Raw genomic sequence first — 20013 nt, 5'->3', positions numbered from 1 at the left:
ACCACTCCCATGACTTGGGCGGTAGCTAACATTGGAAGCACTGTCATGTGGATGAATACCATCCCCCTCATAAACATTTTTGCCCATCTGCACAGAACCTTCTTTGCATGATAAAACCCACATTTTTGTATTTGTAATACATTCATTGTTGAACAACATTTTTGCCTTAAACCATATTTCATGTTTTTCTTTTTCATCACATGGCAACAAATCAAGTATTTTTTCATGCATGGTTTTTGCTTCATCACACACCTTTATCAATTCAATCAGAGTATTCTGTACCTGTGTTTTATCATCAGTACACACCAACCCTTGTAAACCACCTCTAATGCTGGTAGCTTTGCTTAGTTTAGCTTTTCTGCTCGTTTGCAACAAGTCCAACTTCAACGCAAACGCTTTAGCAGTAAGCTTAACCACACGTTTACCAGATAGTGTCTCATCACCATTAGTGTCCAATTCCACGTCACACATCTCCATGACGAATGATCGGTAGTCAGTCACAACAGTTCGCAGCACGCAACAGTCAACGCAACGTCTATAATTGTCCCCTACCGGTGTGCACACATTAAATGGCCATTAAACAATATAGCGCTACTCATACCGTGCGGTGGGCGCCGTTGTAGTGGCCTCGCGGTCCGATGCTCCAAACAGCTGGCTCCAGAATCGCAGCTCCTGCGGCTGCACACGTATCCAACCCGTACGATATCCAAACGCCTCCGTTATTCCAATAATGCATAAGGTTTGACAATGTTAAAGGAGCACAGTCTAATACTGTGCTACTGAGATGCTAACCCGCGGACTCTGGTTGACGCGCCGTGCGTTCTAGTTTGATGTGTTCTGTTGGTTATACACGATCCATAGTCATTGGTTTGCTGTACAAAAACCTTTATTGCGTTACGAATGTGCCACATTCCATTTGGCTTAATCACTGGTATAAAAACGATAACATCAACAAACTCAGCGCCATTGCGGTCAAACCTATTTGCCCTTCCGGGGTCAACACCTGACGATAACAACAATTGTACTACCTTATAAAGACCTGCCTCAGGTATTGTGACAGCGCCACCCCATGCCCACACAGTGAATTACCACACATATGACAGGACCATATTTGGCTCTTACACACGCTGTTGTTGCACAATGTTATTGTGTGTGTGTGAGTGAGTGTGTGTGTATGAGTGAGTGTGTGTGTGTGTGTGTGTGTGAGTGAGTGTGTGTGTGCGTGTGTGTGTGTGTGTGTGTGTGTGTGTGTGCGTGTGTGTGTGCGTGTGCTGGGTGAATACATAAACAAACAAGCGAAAAGACGACATTAGAAAACATACCATGCGGAGAACATTGCAGCAACGGCTCGCTCCTGCAGATTCTTCCTCTACAACATCAGAAGGATGCGACCATTCCTTACCAGAGAGGCAGCGCAACTCTTGAACTAGGCACTGGTCATCTCCCGTCTGGATTACTGCAATGTACTCCTGGTTGGGCTCCCCGCTTCAGCCATTAGACCTCTGCAGCTCATCCAGAATGCTGCTGCCCGGCTGGTATTCAACCTCCCCAAATACTCGCATGTCACCCCTCTCCTTCGCACCCTGCACTGGCTCCCGATAGCAGCTTGCATCAGATTCAAGACCCTGGTGCTTGCATACCAGGCAGCTAAAGGGACAGCCCCTGCCTACCTGAAGGAAATGGTAACCCCCCAAACCCCTGCCCGCTCACTCCGCTCCTCCACCTCGGCTGGCCGACTGGCCCCACCTCCTCTACACAGCAGTCGGGCTGCCCGATCACGTCTCTTCACAACACTGGCTCCCCGCTGGTGGAATGAGCTCCCCACGGCCGTCAGAACGGCTGAGTCACTACCCATCTTCCGTCGTAGACTGAAGACCCATCTCTTCAGGTTACATCTTAACTGCTCCTCCTGAGACATCTTCTGACCCTCACCACTACGTCTCCGTGTGGGTAACAAGGGCGGCGACGCAAAGCTGGTCCTCTGAAAAGGGCTACGGGTTGTGGAGAGCGCATGACGGAAGAATAGTGGCCCATGCAGGTCTAATGAATGTTATTGGTGCTGAGGCACATGGTCCCACTCATGGGCCGGTGCGAGACACTTGGGCGCTGATAATGAGAAATTTGGTAGATGGTGATGAGGATGTTTACAAGAGGTGTATGCAAACGCTGGAGTTATTGGACTGTTATGCAAACGCTGGAGTTATTGCACTGTTATTGGTGACTGGGTCGACTCTGTTTTTGGTAAATGGACAAATCTGGCTATGTCTATGCTCACTGCCCTCCTCATCTCTGCCACGGTGTTGATCCTGTTTGGCTGCTGTATTATCCCTTGCATTAGAGGCCTGGCCCAGCGACTGATTACTACAGCCCTAACCAAGGTTGATGCTGGAACACAGATACAATTACAAATGCTTATTGCTGAACAGCAGCAGTCGCTGTTAGAGGGGGAGGAGATCATGGATCGTGACGTAGGGGTTGAAGAGATGTTGTGATTATGGAGGTTTGTGATGGAATGGTGTAAATAAAGGCATTTGCGGTCTGTCTTAGACCCATCTCACCAAGTCCGGCTACAAATTCTCTGTGATGGTCATACTTTTGTTTATGACAAAGGGGGGATTTGTTAGGGATTTGTATTAAAATAACTAGAAGTGATAAATCATTGTGTGTGTTCATTTAAATAATATGTGACTGAGGTCAGTTGAAGTCTCACAGAACCATAAAAGAGAGGTTCTGCTTTTGAGCGACATGGGGGGAAGGGGCTCCTGACTGGGAGAAAGTGTTGTGGTTCAAACCGCCTGTAGATTGCTTATTTTTACCTATGTACTAACAACCATTTTGTACCTGCTGTTATGATATTCTATTTTCCTATACTCATTTTATACTATCATAACTAATGATTAATGATAAGTCTATTCTTCAATACTGTATTTTAACTTGTTAATCGAATCCCAAGTCATGGGAGTCTGTGGGCCTGGCAACAGTGATGTTTACACAAGCGATCCTGATAAGGACATAGGACCTACAGACCTGGTCAGGAGGGAATGTGTTTGAAGATTAAATAACTGGCCAATTAGTGCTTTAGAACGCACGTAGAATACACCCAAAATAACTATCAAAATATCTGTGCATCCTAAAAACATAACTGTGTGCATATGCGTACTGGTTCCTTAAAAAACATTAGAATGTGTGTGTGTCTAACGTCGCGCAAGGTTAGGCTGCTCAGGATACCGTTGCCGACAGAGTGTCCGAACACTCTCACCATGACAAACGACCGGGGGGTCAGAAGAAGAAGATAACACACTCGCACGGACACCGAAAGAAGTCGAAAGCCACATACCGATATAAAACAGACGCTTACCATAAAACCTACCAGAGGGACAGCCCAGCCCTAAATGTTAAGGGAAATGTATAAAGACTATGCACCAAGGCGAAACGGGGCTCTTGTCCGGTGAAGCTTCTGCAGTTAACCAGCTATACTGGCCTGCGGAGGTGAAGCTAGATAAGACCCCTTTCCATGGAATGAAATGCTATTGTTTGCTGATGCTATTGTTTGCTGATGTGCTCGAATAAATATTCTCTTAAAGAACAGTTCAGTAGTGGTGCCGAATATATGATTGGATCATTTTATATTAGAAGTTATATCAAGGACGTCTCGTTGAGATTAAACGAACTCGCTTGTAAGTGACGACTCAATTAAATCAATTCTGGAGAAGTTGATCGCCTTACAATTAGCAAGGGGTATATTTCATTATTGGGAAATATTGTAATTTTGCTACATACTGTACAGTAGGCCATTTCATTTCTGTCAGTTACTATGTCTTTATTATAACTACTGTCTATGAATGTAACTTAATTGTTAACATTAATTGTTTTTTAGTTTTGTTAATGGAGAGAGTCCTCTGTAGTGAGCAAAAAAAGCCTCAAATTCCTTTTTTAATTTTTATTCATTTATTTATTTTTATTTATTTTTCAATACCTCCCCCCCCCCCTCTCCCAATCTCCCTTTACCCCAGCAGTCCCCTACCTCCCCCTCCTCCCACACATGTCCCTCCCGCCACAAACCTCCAACCCACCCGCCCAATCACGTCTTTGTTTGATGTTTAAATCTAGGTTTGAACAACTCATTTAACAATAGGACTACTGGTGAGTGTGGAATGTGTTTGGACAGGATCAGGGACAATGCATCACAAAATGTCCTCCAGAAATCAGCCACTCCCGGGCATTCCCATTCCATATGAAAAAAGGTGCCAACTGTATTTCGGGTGCAAAGAGTACAGTTAGGTGAAGGTATGGACTTTATTTTATGTAGCAGATATGGAGTGAAGTATGTCCTATGAGTAAAATTGAAATGGATAACCTGGTGGTTGGGATTTCTGGAGGAAAGGGATGTGTTTTGCCAAATTAATTGCCAATTTAAGTTATTGTGTGATAAAGTGTCTTTCCATACTCTGTCAATGTGTAATGGTTTTAAAGAAGCCTTAACCAGGATGGAGTAAAGAGCTGAGACCTGACCCCTGGGTCTGGTGAACGCTATGTGAAATGGATGCATGTCTAATGAGCTATTCCAGGGTACCCCGTATGTGCGCATAGCTGTACGTAATTGAAGGTAGAAAAAAAAGGACGTACCCGGTAAATTAAAGTTTCTCTGAATGTCTTGGAATGAGCGGAGACCCTCAGCCCCAAATAAATCTGAGAATGTGTGAACTCCCTTGTCACTCCACTGGGGAAATGAGATTGGACGCCCTCCCAACTGGAGAATTTAATTTTTAAATATAGGCGAATGGAGGTACCAGTTGGTTGAAATTTTGCAGAACTTTTCTGCGCATCGCCAAACTGAGATTAATTCAGTGATGATGGAGCCGAATTTCAATTTGGACTGTTTAATAGAAATGTTAGAGTATATTACATCTTGTAACCTATGAGGATGGACAATGTTTTCCTCTAAGGGGCGCCAAGATAAACGAGCAGCCGGATCAAACCATGTGGAGAGAGGACGCAGCACAAAGGACCAATAATACCATTCGAAGTTTGATAGCCCCAATCCCCCTTCGTTTTTTAGCCTCTGGAGGGTTGAGAATTTGAGTCTGGGCTTCTTCCCCCTCCATATAAAATGAGAAGAGATAGAGTGTAGTTTCTTCCAATAACCACTTGGTGGGGCTAGAGAGAGCATGGAACTAAAAAAGTTTATTCGTGGAAGAATATTCATTTTAATAACTGAGATACGGGAATGAAATGTGAGGGGTGAAGTTTTCCACCTTTGTAGATCAGATTCTACCTCCTTCAGCACATTCTTATAATTAATTAATACTGTGTTTGAAATTGAGGGGTAGATAGTGATACCTAGATACTGTATTTAATATTCTGGACCACTGGGATGTTTAGTGAGATATCTAACTGTCTAGCTGAGGCATTCAGTGGCAATAGAGCTGATTTTCCCCAGTTAATTTTGTAACCCGAAATTCGGCTAAAATTATTAAAGATGTTTAGAAGGTGAGGAAGTGACTGAGGGATATTCTGAATAAAAAGAAGGATATCATCAGCATACAGAGATATGTGATGTTTGGTGTTCTGGACCGTAATAGGATTATGGGTGACTGACTGGCGAACGGCCTGGGCCACAGGTTCCAGAGATAGGGCAAACAGCAAAGGAGAGAGAGGGCAACCCTGGCGCGAGCTGCGGGATACTGGGAACTGTTTAGAGCATGTGTTCCCTGTCAGAACCATTGCTGTCGGGTTGGAATATAGTAGTTTTTTCATATCTACATAATAATCTCCAAAGCCCATATAGCGTAAAACCGCCCATAAAAAGTGCCACTCGAGACGATCAAAGGCTTTCTCAGCATCAAGTGAGAGAATAGCATTTGCTGAGTCAGTAATATTCGAAGAGTCAATAATATGGAGAAGGCGGCGAACATTGTCTCAGGCAAGGCGATTTTTAATGAAGCCTGTTTGGTCCTCATGCACTAAGGTAGTCATAAATGGTTCCAGTCGAGAGGCTAGAACTTTGGCGTACAGTTTAGTATCTGTATTTAAAATTGACAAGGGGCGATAGCTTCCGCAGTCAGTAGGGTCCTTCCCCTTTTTCAAGAGCAAAGAGAGTATAGCTATATTGTTGTTTTTGGAGAAGGAGCCATTTTTGATTGCAGAATGAATCATTTCCAACAGTAAGGGGCCAACTTGGGGCCAAAAGGCCAGATAAAATTCAGGTGGTAGACCGTCTAACCCTAGTGACTTGCCTTTATTCATGCATGAAAGAGCTTTGTATAGTTCAGATAGCGTAATAGGAGAATCTAAATCAAGGGAGTCATTTTGGGAAAGCTGGGGGAGCTGTAAGGGGTTCAAGAAAGAACTAACGGCTTGATCATTATAATCAATCTCAGAAGTATATAGAGCCGAGTAGTTATTATAGAAGTTTTTGTTAACCTCTGTTGGATCAGTGCACAAAGTACCTGTAGAACTTTTAATTGAAGAGATGTTTGCTAGTTGTTCATTGGTTTTAAGTTTTGAGGCTAGTAAATGGCTTGGCTGTGCACTGTGCAAGTAATGGTTTTGTCTAGTTCTATGAATGAGGAAATCAGCTCTATGTCTGAGAAGATGGTTAAGATATTTAAATAACACTTCTCTCTCAAGAACTAGCTCGGGGGTAACATGCGGAGTCATTGTGATCTCCAGTTCAGCAATTTTCTTTTCTAAGTCTTGAATATGTTTTGATCTGGATTTGTGTAGATTAGAGGCAAAACCAATAGTTTTATCCCTAATGAACCCCTTCACCGCATCCCAGAGAATACCAGGATCATCCACAGATGGCTTATTAATTACAATAAACTCATCAAGTTATTCCTTCATTTCCTTTAGGAATGATTCATTCTGCAAAAGGGTGGAGTCAAAGCGCCAGCGAGGAGCCCTTTTAGGCTTCAAGGAGATCGCTACTCTGCCAAAGACCGCCCTGTGGTCAGAGAGGGACATAGGAAGTAAATTAAAATCTGATGTCTTATAGGTATTTGGATATAAAAATATAATCTATGCGAGAGAATGATCTGTGCTGAGATGAGAAACAAGTGAATTCTTTCACGGAGGGGTTAGAAGAACGCCAGACATCTACCACAGCGCAGTCACTAGCCCATTTCCTTAGTGCAGAGGACGCCAGGTGTTGCTCTCTCCCCTCGTTAACCCCAGTTCTGTCCATCGTGTGTAGCCATACAGCATTAAAGTCACCCCCTATTATTAAACCAAAATCAGATAGATCAAACATCAATTTAGTTAAGTAGTCATAAAAGCCAATATCAAAGGAATTTGGTGCATATACTGAAACAAAGGCCAGTTTCTTATCATTTACCATCATTTTTATATAGCTTACTCTGCCCTCAGAATCTTTCCCAGATCCTAGATCTTTAAACTGAAAACTGCGCTTGGCAACGATCACTACTCCCCTTTTTGGGGGGGGATTTGAGGAGGAGGCAATTACATGGTAATATTTATTCTGTAATCTACTAACATCTTTTTCCAATAGGTGAGATTCCTGAAAGAAGGCCACATCTATCTTTTTACTCGGTAGGAAGTCTAAAGTACTTGTGCGTTTATGAGGGATATTTAGGCCCCACCCATTCCAAGACAGAAGTGTAATGCTAGTCATGGCTATCTTGGTAAAAGAAAAAAGTGAAAGATACTAACCGAAGAGCTCCAACCATAGGGTCCTGTCCCTCCCCCCCAACCCCCCCATAAGCCCCATGATCATAGCCCACCCACCCCTTGCCCCCTAATCCCAATCGGCACCCCTCTTCCCCAACCCCCCCAAAAAATAAATGGACAAAAAGGTCCATCCAGAGCCCACCCAACCTCCCCCTCCCCCCCAAAAAAGTGACAGTGAAGAAAAGATAGTCAGATACCCCTCCCTCTCCCTTGTAGCTGTTCCTTGTAACCATACATAATAATTAATTAAAATAAATAAAAATACATAATTAGAAACCAAAGAAAGGAAGAAAAGTATAAATTAGGGGTTATAAAGCCATCAGCAATGAAATCATATATTCATTCAGTTCTTTAATAAAAATCAATAATTGTCTTCAAGCTACCTATAACGTCATACGTAAATTGGGACACCCCATGATCAAAATACTCAAATACGCAAGGTTGTGTGGAACAGGCAAACTGAAACATTAGGCTACTAAAACGCCATTCAATCTGATTAGTCAGCAACCTATCATAACTAATAGAGCTCAGATAGCGAGCTGTGTCGCATACATACATAATAGAGCTCAGATAGCGAGCTGTGTCGCATACATACATAATAATAGAGGTCTCAGGTCAGATAGCGAGCTGTGTCGCATACATATACATAATAGAGCTCAGATAGCGAGCTGTGTCGCATACAGTCAGCCACCATACATGCTGGATCGGCATTTACAGTAAATAGAAATCCCTTTTTTAAAATAAAAAAATATAATGGTTTACAGCAATGTCAGCTCACTGAGTTGCAACAAGATAGAAATAAGCAAACAGTCAGTGGAGTGACGTCCTCCGTGTGTAAAGCCCAACCAGGAAAGCTTCGTGCACACCGCGAACCGTGACCCACCGTTCTGACGCAACCTGGTGGGATGGGCTTGACGCATGTCGCATGCGATGCAGACGCAACAACACAGCGGTAATATATGTCCGGAGGAGATAGCAAAGATGGCGCCGTTAGCATCACAAACACTATGCCATACAAGTTAGCATCAGAGGTAGACTAATATCCTCAACTTATGTCCTAATCACACTACTGTCATACAAGTCGTACCTTCTCCTTGACATGGACATAAACACCTGCTACCTTCTTTGAAAGAAATCGCGATTTATTCAGTGAAAACTAGTACACCATTCAGATAGCATAACAATAGCATAGCATTCGCGGACAGTCAGTCAATGCACCTAGCACAACAATAGCATAGCATTCGCGGACACAGTCAGTATGTTAACATCAGATATATAAACGGGTTGTTTTGATAAACTGGACACATTTTGTGAATATATATGGTTACTTTCTCGCCTGAAAACATATAAAAACTTCATAAAATGACATATTAACACTTGTAGAGCCAAATTAAAGATTTTCGCCAATGGCGGATTTTACATCTGAGGGAAAGCTCTGGTCAAGAAACTACTTCCGGTTTACTTCCGGTTGTTTTGACGGATCCAACGCAACGCAAAAGCTGAAATATTTTGACTGATTACCGCACCCTGCCGGACAAGAAACGCAATGCAGAGCAACGCAACGGATCAACGCAACTGCCCCATTGAGATGAATGACTTCCGGTGCAACGCAATGACCTGGTGTGCACGCAGCTGAAGTCCAGCATGTAGTCAACAGTTATCGTTTGTAAACAAAGTCTAGAGCAGGGGTCACCAACTACATTTGTCCAAGGGCCAGAATTTTTCAAAGCTTACACTGTGGGGGCCGGACTTATTTTTATTTATTCTATTTAGGCATAATTAGCATATTATTGTTTAATATCTTCACTTTCTTACAAAATGTATGTTATTGATTTATTATCAGTGTTAACAGACTCCTGACACCTATACTGCAGCCAGCCACCAGGGGGCGATCAAGATATTTTGGCTTCACTTCATTGTAATCATTTTCAGTTATCAATCAAGCAAAATGTCACTCTCAAAGAACCTGAAGCGTAAAATTGATGTGGAAAAACGCAGCTTTAATGAGGAATGGACTGACAAGTACGCATTCATCTGCCAACATTTAGTAACGCAAAACCTGTATGCCTCATCTGCACTGAAGCTATTGAAAAACAATACAATCTTCGCCGTTACAATTATACAAGGCATGCAGATTTCAGAGAATCATACTCTGAGAAGTCATACCCTGAGACCCGTCACAGAAAAAAAGCAACTTAAAAGCTGGATATGGATATGCCAGTGGAATTATTAGCAGAACGTTATCTGAACGAGAGGGCAACTAGTGCATCTCTCCGGGCTGTCTGGGTTCTACAATCATAACAAGCCATTTACCTCATTCATTTTTTTACTGAGAAGTTATTTGTTATTTAAGTCACTATAATGTGCATGTGAAAAAAGAGCCTATAACACGAAATGTTAAACAAGAGCATGTGGAGAAAAAAACACGAAATGTTAAATGAGTATGTGAAAAAAAAACAAAACGAAATGTTAAATGAGATCTATGAGTGTGTCCCCATTCTTGCATGCGAATAGGCGCTACGTCTGCCGAATTCCATTTAAAAGACGGGAATTAGTTTCAGCTTTGCTACTGCTATTTAGATGCAAGGTTGCAGCTTTTTGAATGAGTTAGGTCTGAATCGTCCTGCATTGGAAGAACTATATATGCTATGGCCGCGTTCGTAAATTCACAATGAGAGAGTCAGAGCGTCCACGTGACTGCCTCTAGTCCAATCAAATTACTTGGTTCCATGACGACGTTGAATCCAGTGTGCGCTCCGACGAATTTACGAACGCGCCCTATATGTTCTAAACGGTATTTCCCTCCTCACATTTTCTGAATTCATTAATATTTTTAAAAACATAAATATTCCACGGGCCCGATGGGAAGCTTTGGTGGGCCGCATTCGGCCCGCGGGCCGCCTGTTGGTGACCCATGGTCTAGAGCGAGCTCTTGTTGAGATTCTTACCCCGATCAGGAATTGTCCTCAAGTGAAGAAAGGAACTTCTCTTCCTCTGATAGTTCGTGGAATAGATGGTGTTCAGAGTTGTGGATGAGCTTGATGACCGCAGGGTACAGCAAGAATGCCTCACAGCGTAATAGCCGAGCCCGGTGCATGACTGGATAGCAGGGGCGTCTGAGTTTCGAGGTGTACTCGCTGTAGTCCGCTGTAAAACGGATGGTGTGGCCGGCGATCTCCACGGGAGTTTTTCTTGATTCGTGGAGGATGCGGTCTCTGTCTGTGAAGCGAAGGAATTTAATGATCATGGTCCTGGGTGGTGATGAAGACGCTCGAGGAGACCCGGTGCGGTGAGCTCGCATGATCTCCAGCGGCATGTCAGCAAGAGAGGGGAACCATATCGGGAAGTTGGCAGTGAGGTAGGATACTGCATTCCCAGATTCTTCTCCCTCCTTTAGATAGATCATTCGCAGGTTGTCCCTTCTGTTCCTATCCTCGAAGGATGCCAGTTTGGATTCGTTGAGAGGTAGTGACCTCGGATTCCTTTACCCGCTCCTGTAGCTTGGAGGTGATTAATCTCCTTCTCGTGTTTGGTCAGGGTTGCCTCCATGGATCCCAGTTGGGTCTCCAGCCGGTCGAATCGATCGTTGGAGTTTTTCTCTGCTATATTAAAATAGCGTTTAAGTGTAGCCTCGAGAGAGGCAACTGTGAGAGCGCTCTCTGAGGTTTCGTCGCCGTCCATCGGCATAGCCAATGTATCTTTGTTTTTGCGCGTACGACTAGCCATTGTGGACAGGACTAAACAGACTAATAAACGTTCAACTGATGTAGCTTAGTATCAGATTTCGTAGCATAAATATAAATGTTTGCTTAGATAAATTGAAGGGAGAGTAACCGCGAGGCTTCTACTCCGCCATCTTGTTCACGTCACGTCCCCCCATTTTCTATGTGAGAGGCTGTACAAGAATAGATATTTTCATCACTCCCTTCATGATCTGATCTCTACCATATCTCATAATCCCGTCATACAGTTACTGACACTCTGATGCCTGGGGCTTTTCAGCATGTGCGTGTGGAGGAGTAGGCTATATGCTTATGTGATTACATATGTACAGTAATTGTGAGTATGTATTGCAATAGCAGCTGTGAGATTTGAGATTTCTAGACCAAGCCAAATTACTAGCTTTTCTCATCAAATATTCCATTGAAGATCATCCATCATTACTTGAGTCACTGGCTCTGAATAACCACTGGCTGCTATTGGTTCATGAGCTAAAACATACAGTGTGAGTGTAAGCAGTGATCAGTCTCTCTGTGCTGTGAATTGCTTTGTCACCAAGCATCAAGCTAACATAGTGTTGCTTTGAGCGCATGCCCACTGCAGCTGTACGTAAGCTTATTGTGATTGCTCTGTGAAATGAATCATGGCCTTATCTAACCAGGGTGTGAAATAAGGGGGAGCTCGGGGAGCTATAGCTCCCCTAGTGGTGACATGAGCTCCCCTGGAAACATGGTTTGCGAAATTTTGGGGGAGCTCTAAAATATTGATATGATAGCCAAATAAATGCTATTTTGGTCATGGTTTCAAAGGTGGTCTCAAAGGTGTAAAATAAGGGGAAAATAATAATAAAAATATGTTTTTATGATTCATGAAAAAAAAAGATTCTAGCCTCGAGCCGCTCGGAGCGTGGGGGCGCTGTCTGCAGGCATTCACTACCCAATTTACGAACGCGCCCTATATGTTCTAAACGGTATTTCCCTCCTCACATTTTCTGAATTCATTAATATTTTTAAAAACATAAATATTCCACGGGCCCGATGGGAAGCTTTGGTGGGCCGCATTCGGCCCGCGGGCCGCCTGTTGGTGACCCATGGTCTAGAGCGAGCTCTTGTTGAGATTCTTACCCCGATCAGGAATTGTCCTCAAGTGAAGAAAGGAACTTCTCTTCCTCTGATAGTTCGTGGAATAGATGGTGTTCAGAGTTGTGGATGAGCTTGATGACCGCAGGGTACAGCAAGAATGCCTCACAGCGTAATAGCCGAGCCCGGTGCATGACTGGATAGCAGGGGCGTCTGAGTTTCGAGGTGTACTCGCTGTAGTCCGCTGTAAAACGGATGGTGTGGCCGGCGATCTCCACGGGAGTTTTTCTTGATTCGTGGAGGATGCGGTCTCTGTCTGTGAAGCGAAGGAATTTAATGATCATGGTCCTGGGTGGTGATGAAGACGCTCGAGGAGACCCGGTGCGGTGAGCTCGCATGATCTCCAGCGGCATGTCAGCAAGAGAGGGGAACCATATCGGGAAGTTGGCAGTGAGGTAGGATACTGCATTCCCAGATTCTTCTCCCTCCTTTAGATAGATCATTCGCAGGTTGTCCCTTCTGTTCCTATCCTCGAAGGATGCCAGTTTGGATTCGTTGAGAGGTAGTGACCTCGGATTCCTTTACCCGCTCCTGTAGCTTGGAGGTGATTAATCTCCTTCTCGTGTTTGGTCAGGGTTGCCTCCATGGATCCCAGTTGGGTCTCCAGCCGGTCGAATCGATCGTTGGAGTTTTTCTCTGCTATATTAAAATAGCGTTTAAGTGTAGCCTCGAGAGAGGCAACTGTGAGAGCGCTCTCTGAGGTTTCGTCGCCGTCCATCGGCATAGCCAATGTATCTTTGTTTTTGCGCGTACGACTAGCCATTGTGGACAGGACTAAACAGACTAATAAACGTTCAACTGATGTAGCTTAGTATCAGATTTCGTAGCATAAATATAAATGTTTGCTTAGATAAATTGAAGGGAGAGTAACCGCGAGGCTTCTACTCCGCCATCTTGTTCACGTCACGTCCCCCCATTTTCTATGTGAGAGGCTGTACAAGAATAGATATTTTCATCACTCCCTTCATGATCTGATCTCTACCATATCTCATAATCCCGTCATACAGTTACTGACACTCTGATGCCTGGGGCTTTTCAGCATGTGCGTGTGGAGGAGTAGGCTATATGCTTATGTGATTACATATGTACAGTAATTGTGAGTATGTATTGCAATAGCAGCTGTGAGATTTGAGATTTCTAGACCAAGCCAAATTACTAGCTTTTCTCATCAAATATTCCATTGAAGATCATCCATCATTACTTGAGTCACTGGCTCTGAATAACCACTGGCTGCTATTGGTTCATGAGCTAAAACATACAGTGTGAGTGTAAGCAGTGATCAGTCTCTCTGTGCTGTGAATTGCTTTGTCACCAAGCATCAAGCTAACATAGTGTTGCTTTGAGCGCATGCCCACTGCAGCTGTACGTAAGCTTATTGTGATTGCTCTGTGAAATGAATCATGGCCTTATCTAACCAGGGTGCGAAATAAGGGGGAGCTCGGGGAGCTATAGCTCCCCTAGTGGTGACATGAGCTCCCCTGGAAACATGGTTTGCGAAATTTTGGGGGAGCTCTAAAATATTGATATGATAGCCAAATAAATGCTATTTTGGTCATGGTTTCAAAGGTGGTCTCAAAGGTGTAAAATAAGGGGAAAATAAGAATAAAAATATGTTTTTATGATTCATGAAAAAAAAAGATTCTAGCCTCGAGCCGCTCGGAGCGTGGGGGCGCTGTCTGCAGGCATCCACTACCCAATTTACGAACGCGCCCTATATGTTCTAAACGGTATTTCCCTCCTCACATTTTCTGAATTCATTAATATTTTTAAAAACATAAATATTCCACGGGCCCGATGGGAAGCTTTGGTGGGCCGCATTCGGCCCGCGGGCCGCCTGTTGGTGACCCATGGTCTAGAGCGAGCTCTTGTTGAGATTCTTACCCCGATCAGGAATTGTCCTCAAGTGAAGAAAGGAACTTCTCTTCCTCTGATAGTTCGTGGAATAGATGGTGTTCAGAGTTGTGGATGAGCTTGATGACCGCAGGGTACAGCAAGAATGCCTCACAGCGTAATAGCCGAGCCCGGTGCATGACTGGATAGCAGGGGCGTCTGAGTTTCGAGGTGTACTCGCTGTAGTCCGCTGTAAAACGGATGGTGTGGCCGGCGATCTCCACGGGAGTTTTTCTTGATTCGTGGAGGATGCGGTCTCTGTCTGTGAAGCGAAGGAATTTAATGATCATGGTCCTGGGTGGTGATGAAGACGCTCGAGGAGACCCGGTGCGGTGAGCTCGCATGATCTCCAGCGGCATGTCAGCAAGAGAGGGGAACCATATTGGGAAGTTGGCAGTGAGGTAGGATACTGCATTCCCAGATTCTTCTCCCTCCTTTAGATAGATCATTCGCAGGTTGTCCCTTCTGTTCCTATCCTCGAAGGATGCCAGTTTGGATTCGTTGAGAGGTAGTGACCTCGGATTCCTTTACCCGCTCCTGTAGCTTGGAGGTGATTAATCTCCTTCTCGTGTTTGGTCAGGGTTGCCTCCATGGATCCCAGTTGGGTCTCCAGCCGGTCGAATCGATCGTTGGAGTTTTTCTCTGCTATATTAAAATAGCGTTTAAGTGTAGCCTCGAGAGAGGCAACTGTGAGAGCGCTCTCTGAGGTTTCGTCGCCGTCCATCGGCATAGCCAATGTATCTTTGTTTTTGCGCGTACGACTAGCCATTGTGGACAGGACTAAACAGACTAATAAACGTTCAACTGATGTAGCTTAGTATCAGATTTCGTAGCATAAATATAAATGTTTGCTTAGATAAATTGAAGGGAGAGTAACCGCGAGGCTTCTACTCCGCCATCTTGTTCACGTCACGTCCCCCCATTTTCTATGTGAGAGGCTGTACAAGAATAGATCTTTTCATCACTCCCTTCATGATCTGATCTCTACCATATCTCATAATCCCGTCATACAGTTACTGACACTCTGATGCCTGGGGCTTTTCAGCATGTGCGTGTGGAGGAGTAGGCTATATGCTTATGTGATTACATATGTACAGTAATTGTGAGTATGTATTGAAATAGCAGCTGTGAGATTTGAGATTTCTAGACCAAGCCAAATTACTAGCTTTTCTCATCAAATATTCCATTGAAGATCATCCATCATTACTTGAGTCACTGGCTCTGAATAACCACTGGCTGCTATTGGTTCATGAGCTAAAACATACAGTGTGAGTGTAAGCAGTGATCAGTCTCTCTGTGCTGTGAATTGCTTTGTCACCAAGCATCAAGCTAACATAGTGTTGCTTTGAGCGCATGCCCACTGCAGCTGTACGTAAGCTTATTGTGATTGCTCTGTGAAATGAATCATGGCCTTATCTAACCAGGGTGCGAAATAAGGGGGAGCTCGGGGAGCTATAGCTCCCCTAGTGGTGACATGAGCTCCCCTGGAAACATGGTTTGCGAAATTTTGGGGGAGCTCTAAAATATTGATATGATAGCCAAATAAATGCTATTTTGGTCATGGTTTCAAAGGTGGTCTCAAAGGTGTAAAATAAGGGGAAAATAATAATAAAAATATGTTTTTATGATTCATGAAAAAAAAAGATTCTAGCCTCGAGCCGCTCGGAGCGTGGGGGCGCTGTCTGCAGGCATCCACTACCCACTAACGAGCTTGTTTACTACGTGTGTTAAAAAAAACTGTCACCTGCGCGCGCCATTGTTGAAGAAAAGATGTCGAAAAGAAGAAAGCAACTCACCTTGGGCGATTTCTATCCAAAGAAGTCCAAACAAAACGATGAAGAGGAAAATCCATCTGTAGTTGGTGGTGGTAGCACATCTGTAGCTGCTGGTGGCACATTGGACGTGGGGACTGATGCTGCTACAACAGAGCCGAGAGGAGAGACAGCTAACATTAACTTGGTAGCTAATGCTAACTTGACAGCTAACGTTACTGTGGGGGCTGAAGAGACACAAGACAAGCCAAGAGAAGAATCTAACGTGGAAACTAACGTTAGGAAGACAACAAAAAAAGAGGTCGGAGGAGATGAGGAAGAGGATGATGATGATGATGATGATGACCACCCGCTTGTTGCTGGAGATGGGGGGTGCGAAGATGCTGGGGTCCCTCTGGCTGGCTGGACCAGAGAACAGTGGAGTGACTGGACCAGACGTCTCCCGTGGCTGTTCTCAAAGAATAGTTGCTTAGGCTGTACTGTATGCAGGGATGCCAAAAGCCTTCTCCTCACTGATAACGTTGGAACGCACTTGTCAGAAGAGTGGATGAACGGGGACGTAACCAGTAACAGACAGAACAACTTGCGTAAGAAAATCTACAAGCACCGGGATAGTGTGGCGCACAAACGGGCAGTTGAACTGGCAGAAACAAGACAAAAAGAAATAATGCCAAACAGGATTCTCTCTATCAACGCAAAGTTGTTCGAGGAAACATCAATCGCGTTCAGATCCGCCTATATGGTAGCCAAGGAAAGGATGGCTTTTAAAAAACGTCCACCCGTCATGCAGCTCCAAGAGATCAATGGGGCAAAGGTAGGCCCTGTACACAGATCCGATAAATCCTGTGCTGAGATTATTCACCACATTTCACACGAAATGTGCAAAAAGTTTGTTGTTAATGTTAAAAAGGCCCAGTCAAAAATAAGCATCACTATTGATGAGAGCACAGTGCACGGACGTGCGTATATGATTTTATATGTGAGATGTGACGTGACAGGAAAAGGGGATGTGGACAATGTCTATTTAGACCTCACAGAGCTAACGCAGGGCACAGACGCTGAGTCCATTTACAACAGCCTGAGAGAGGCTCTACGTAAAGCAGGTTTTGATGATGAGTTTTTGGCTAATAATCTCATCAGCATAGCCACTGATGGTGCTTCTGTCCTCACGGGCAAAAACAGTGGAGTCATTGCTCGCCTGAAACAGGATTTCCCAAATATACTGTCTGTACATTGCCTTTGCCACCGTGCAGAATTGGCAGTCCATGACGCTCTAAAACTTGTTGCTGGATGTAACCACTTTTTTATTTCAAAACTGTACGCTTTGTATCACCAGTCCGCGAAGAATGCCAGACTACTCGAGGAGGCAGCAAAGGAGTTGAACGTTCAGGTTTTGAAAATCGGGCAGATTTTTACCATAAGGTGGGTGGCAAGTAGTTTTAGAACTGTCAAAGCCGTCTGGAACAACTACCCTGCGTTAGCGAGACACTTTAAAACCGCAAGTGAGGATCCGTCTCGCAGTGACATTGAGAGGAAGAAATTCCTTGGGCTCCACAAACGGCTCTCAAACGCTGGATTTGAAGCGGATCTGGCTTGCATGAAAGACATGCTTCGTGAACTGCAGGCCCTGTCACTAAGGTTGCAGCAAAGGGACATAGATATAGTGAGTGCCAGTCGTCAGATTCAGCAGTGCATTGATGTAATTAACGCTATGAAAGTGGGTGGAGGTAAATCAGCACAGAAGGCTGAGGAACGCATGTCACAAGGATTGTTCAAAGGTGTGGAGCTAGTTGAGAGTCTTCGGCGTATGGGTAGTTGTTTTTCCTCTCCACTCCACCAGAATCATTCTAATCATTCTATCATCATAAATCGCACGCGCGCGTTGCGCACGGAAAGCCACCGGCCCCGATTTGGCCTGAATTTTTTTTTCCGTCAGATTTTTTTTTTTTTTCTTTAATCCTTGGGCTCCCCCGCACACCGTGATGTAATTCGCACACTGTATCTAACCTTCAGCAGAGCTGTCTGGAGATGTTGCACAGATTGTTGTCTTCCTCATTCGCAATCATCAACATACATTTCTAACATAGAGGCGTGTAATGATGGAAGTTTACTTCCATCAAAACAAGAAGTAAAGGGTCAATAGACTAGTACGCAATGTTTTCACAAATAATATTTCACTGTTTCTACTGGTTGAACTTGGAGAAATAATTTTCAACTAATGTCCCGTGCAAATTCATCTAATTGCATGATTGATTTGACACAGCAATCACTATCTACTCACTCACAGATACAGCGTAAACCAGTCAGTTGCCTGTTTTTGGAGAACACGCTCAAAGCGCGGCTAGATAGGTTGATGCTATAGTAAGGAAAGGGATTCAAAGTTTGTCATTGCACAGAGCACAACCAAATGCATTTATGCTCTAGAGCAGGGGTCTTCAACCTTTTTCAACCCAAGGACCCCTTGGATGAGAGACAAACAGAACAGGGACCCCCACATGTAATATATATATAAGCCTATAATAACTTTTATATTTACTTCATTCACCTTTTATTTCACCATATTAACCTATTTATATACTGGGTTATTAGCTTATATGTGTTTATGATTGATAAAACGTTCATGCATAATTATGATTGGTTATTATTATTATTATTATTATTGTTGTTTTTGTTGTTGTTGTTGTTGTTGTTGTTCTTGATGAGGCTTATATTTTCTATTATTATTATTTTTCAACAATGAAACTTTTAGCTTCAGGAAGCAAGGTATGCCTACCTCCTGGGTGGAGGTTGTCAGGCAGAGCATCATGTCATCCTCAGGCTGCAGTCTGGAACTGTATTTGCTCTTCAGGTAGGTGAGGGAGGAGAATCCTCTTTCACAAAGATAAGTTGTTGCAAAAGGCAAGAGGCTCACCATGGCCTTTGCTGTCAGTTGGGGGAAGTATTTCTGGCAATGGATCCAGAACTGGGTGAGAGGCTGTGACTCGTACACATTCTTGTGTGTACTGTCTGTGGTTAAGTCGATCAGCTGATCTTCCTCAGCGGCTGTCAGGTTTGAGCCGTCGGATGCATTGTCTTTGAATGATAACCGTATCCATGTCTTGTGCTTTCTCCAAGACTCAGTCTCAGAAAAGTACTCCTCAAATTGACTTTCGAGTGCCTCCAAGTGATCAACAATTGCGCATTTCACATCAGACGAGGGCGCATTGAAATGCGCAGCCAGCTCCGTGCGGTTTTGGCCAACCAGAATCTCGAGGATAGCTGTGCGTAATTCAAAGACGCGCGCCAATACTGATCCACGGGAAAGCCATCTGACCTCGGAATGGTAAAGGAGCGCGTTGTGTTCCTCTCCTATAGCGGCGCATAGAGAAGCAAAGAGGCGCATTTGTTATTATCAAACTAGTAACTAAATTAGTAACGTTATGCTAGTTATTAATTAACGTTAATTTCGCAATGAAGACCGAACTGCAGCGTTTTAGCCAACACCTAGCTTGCTAGACAGGTGTGTTTTTTTTTCCAGCTGACGTTATGTTAGACTCTAGAATCATGGGCATCATTTATTTTGTAAATTGTTTTTGTCAAAAGTAGCTTATTATTGCCTATTAATGCTTGTACCTTACTCAATATCATTTTTGTTGTATTTTTTAATTCTCACTGATTATTTTGGTGAAAGTTGTAGAAATTGGCGGACCCCCTGCAGTACCTCTGCGGACCCCCTAGGGGTCGCGGACCCCCGGTTGAAGACCACTGCTCTAGAGGGGGCATCTAGGCAATGGGTCATAGCCATTAAAGGTGACCCCGGAGCA

The 20013-nt window shown here is 44.0% G+C and overlaps 1 protein-coding gene across 1 annotated transcript in view; it reads right to left on the bottom strand.

Annotated features, from left to right (window-relative positions):
• igsf21b (immunoglobin superfamily, member 21b) overlaps nucleotides 1-20013 on the bottom strand; it is a gene marked incomplete at both ends in the record, with an annotated part of 67214 nt that overhangs the window by 17789 nt on the left and 29412 nt on the right.

The sequence above is a fragment of the Nansenia antarctica genome (assembly GCF_963989245.1).
Source record: "Nansenia antarctica genome assembly, chromosome: 6".
Lineage (NCBI taxonomy): Eukaryota > Metazoa > Chordata > Actinopteri > Argentiniformes > Microstomatidae > Nansenia > Nansenia antarctica.
This window is presented reverse-complemented; position numbering and strand designations above follow the sequence as displayed.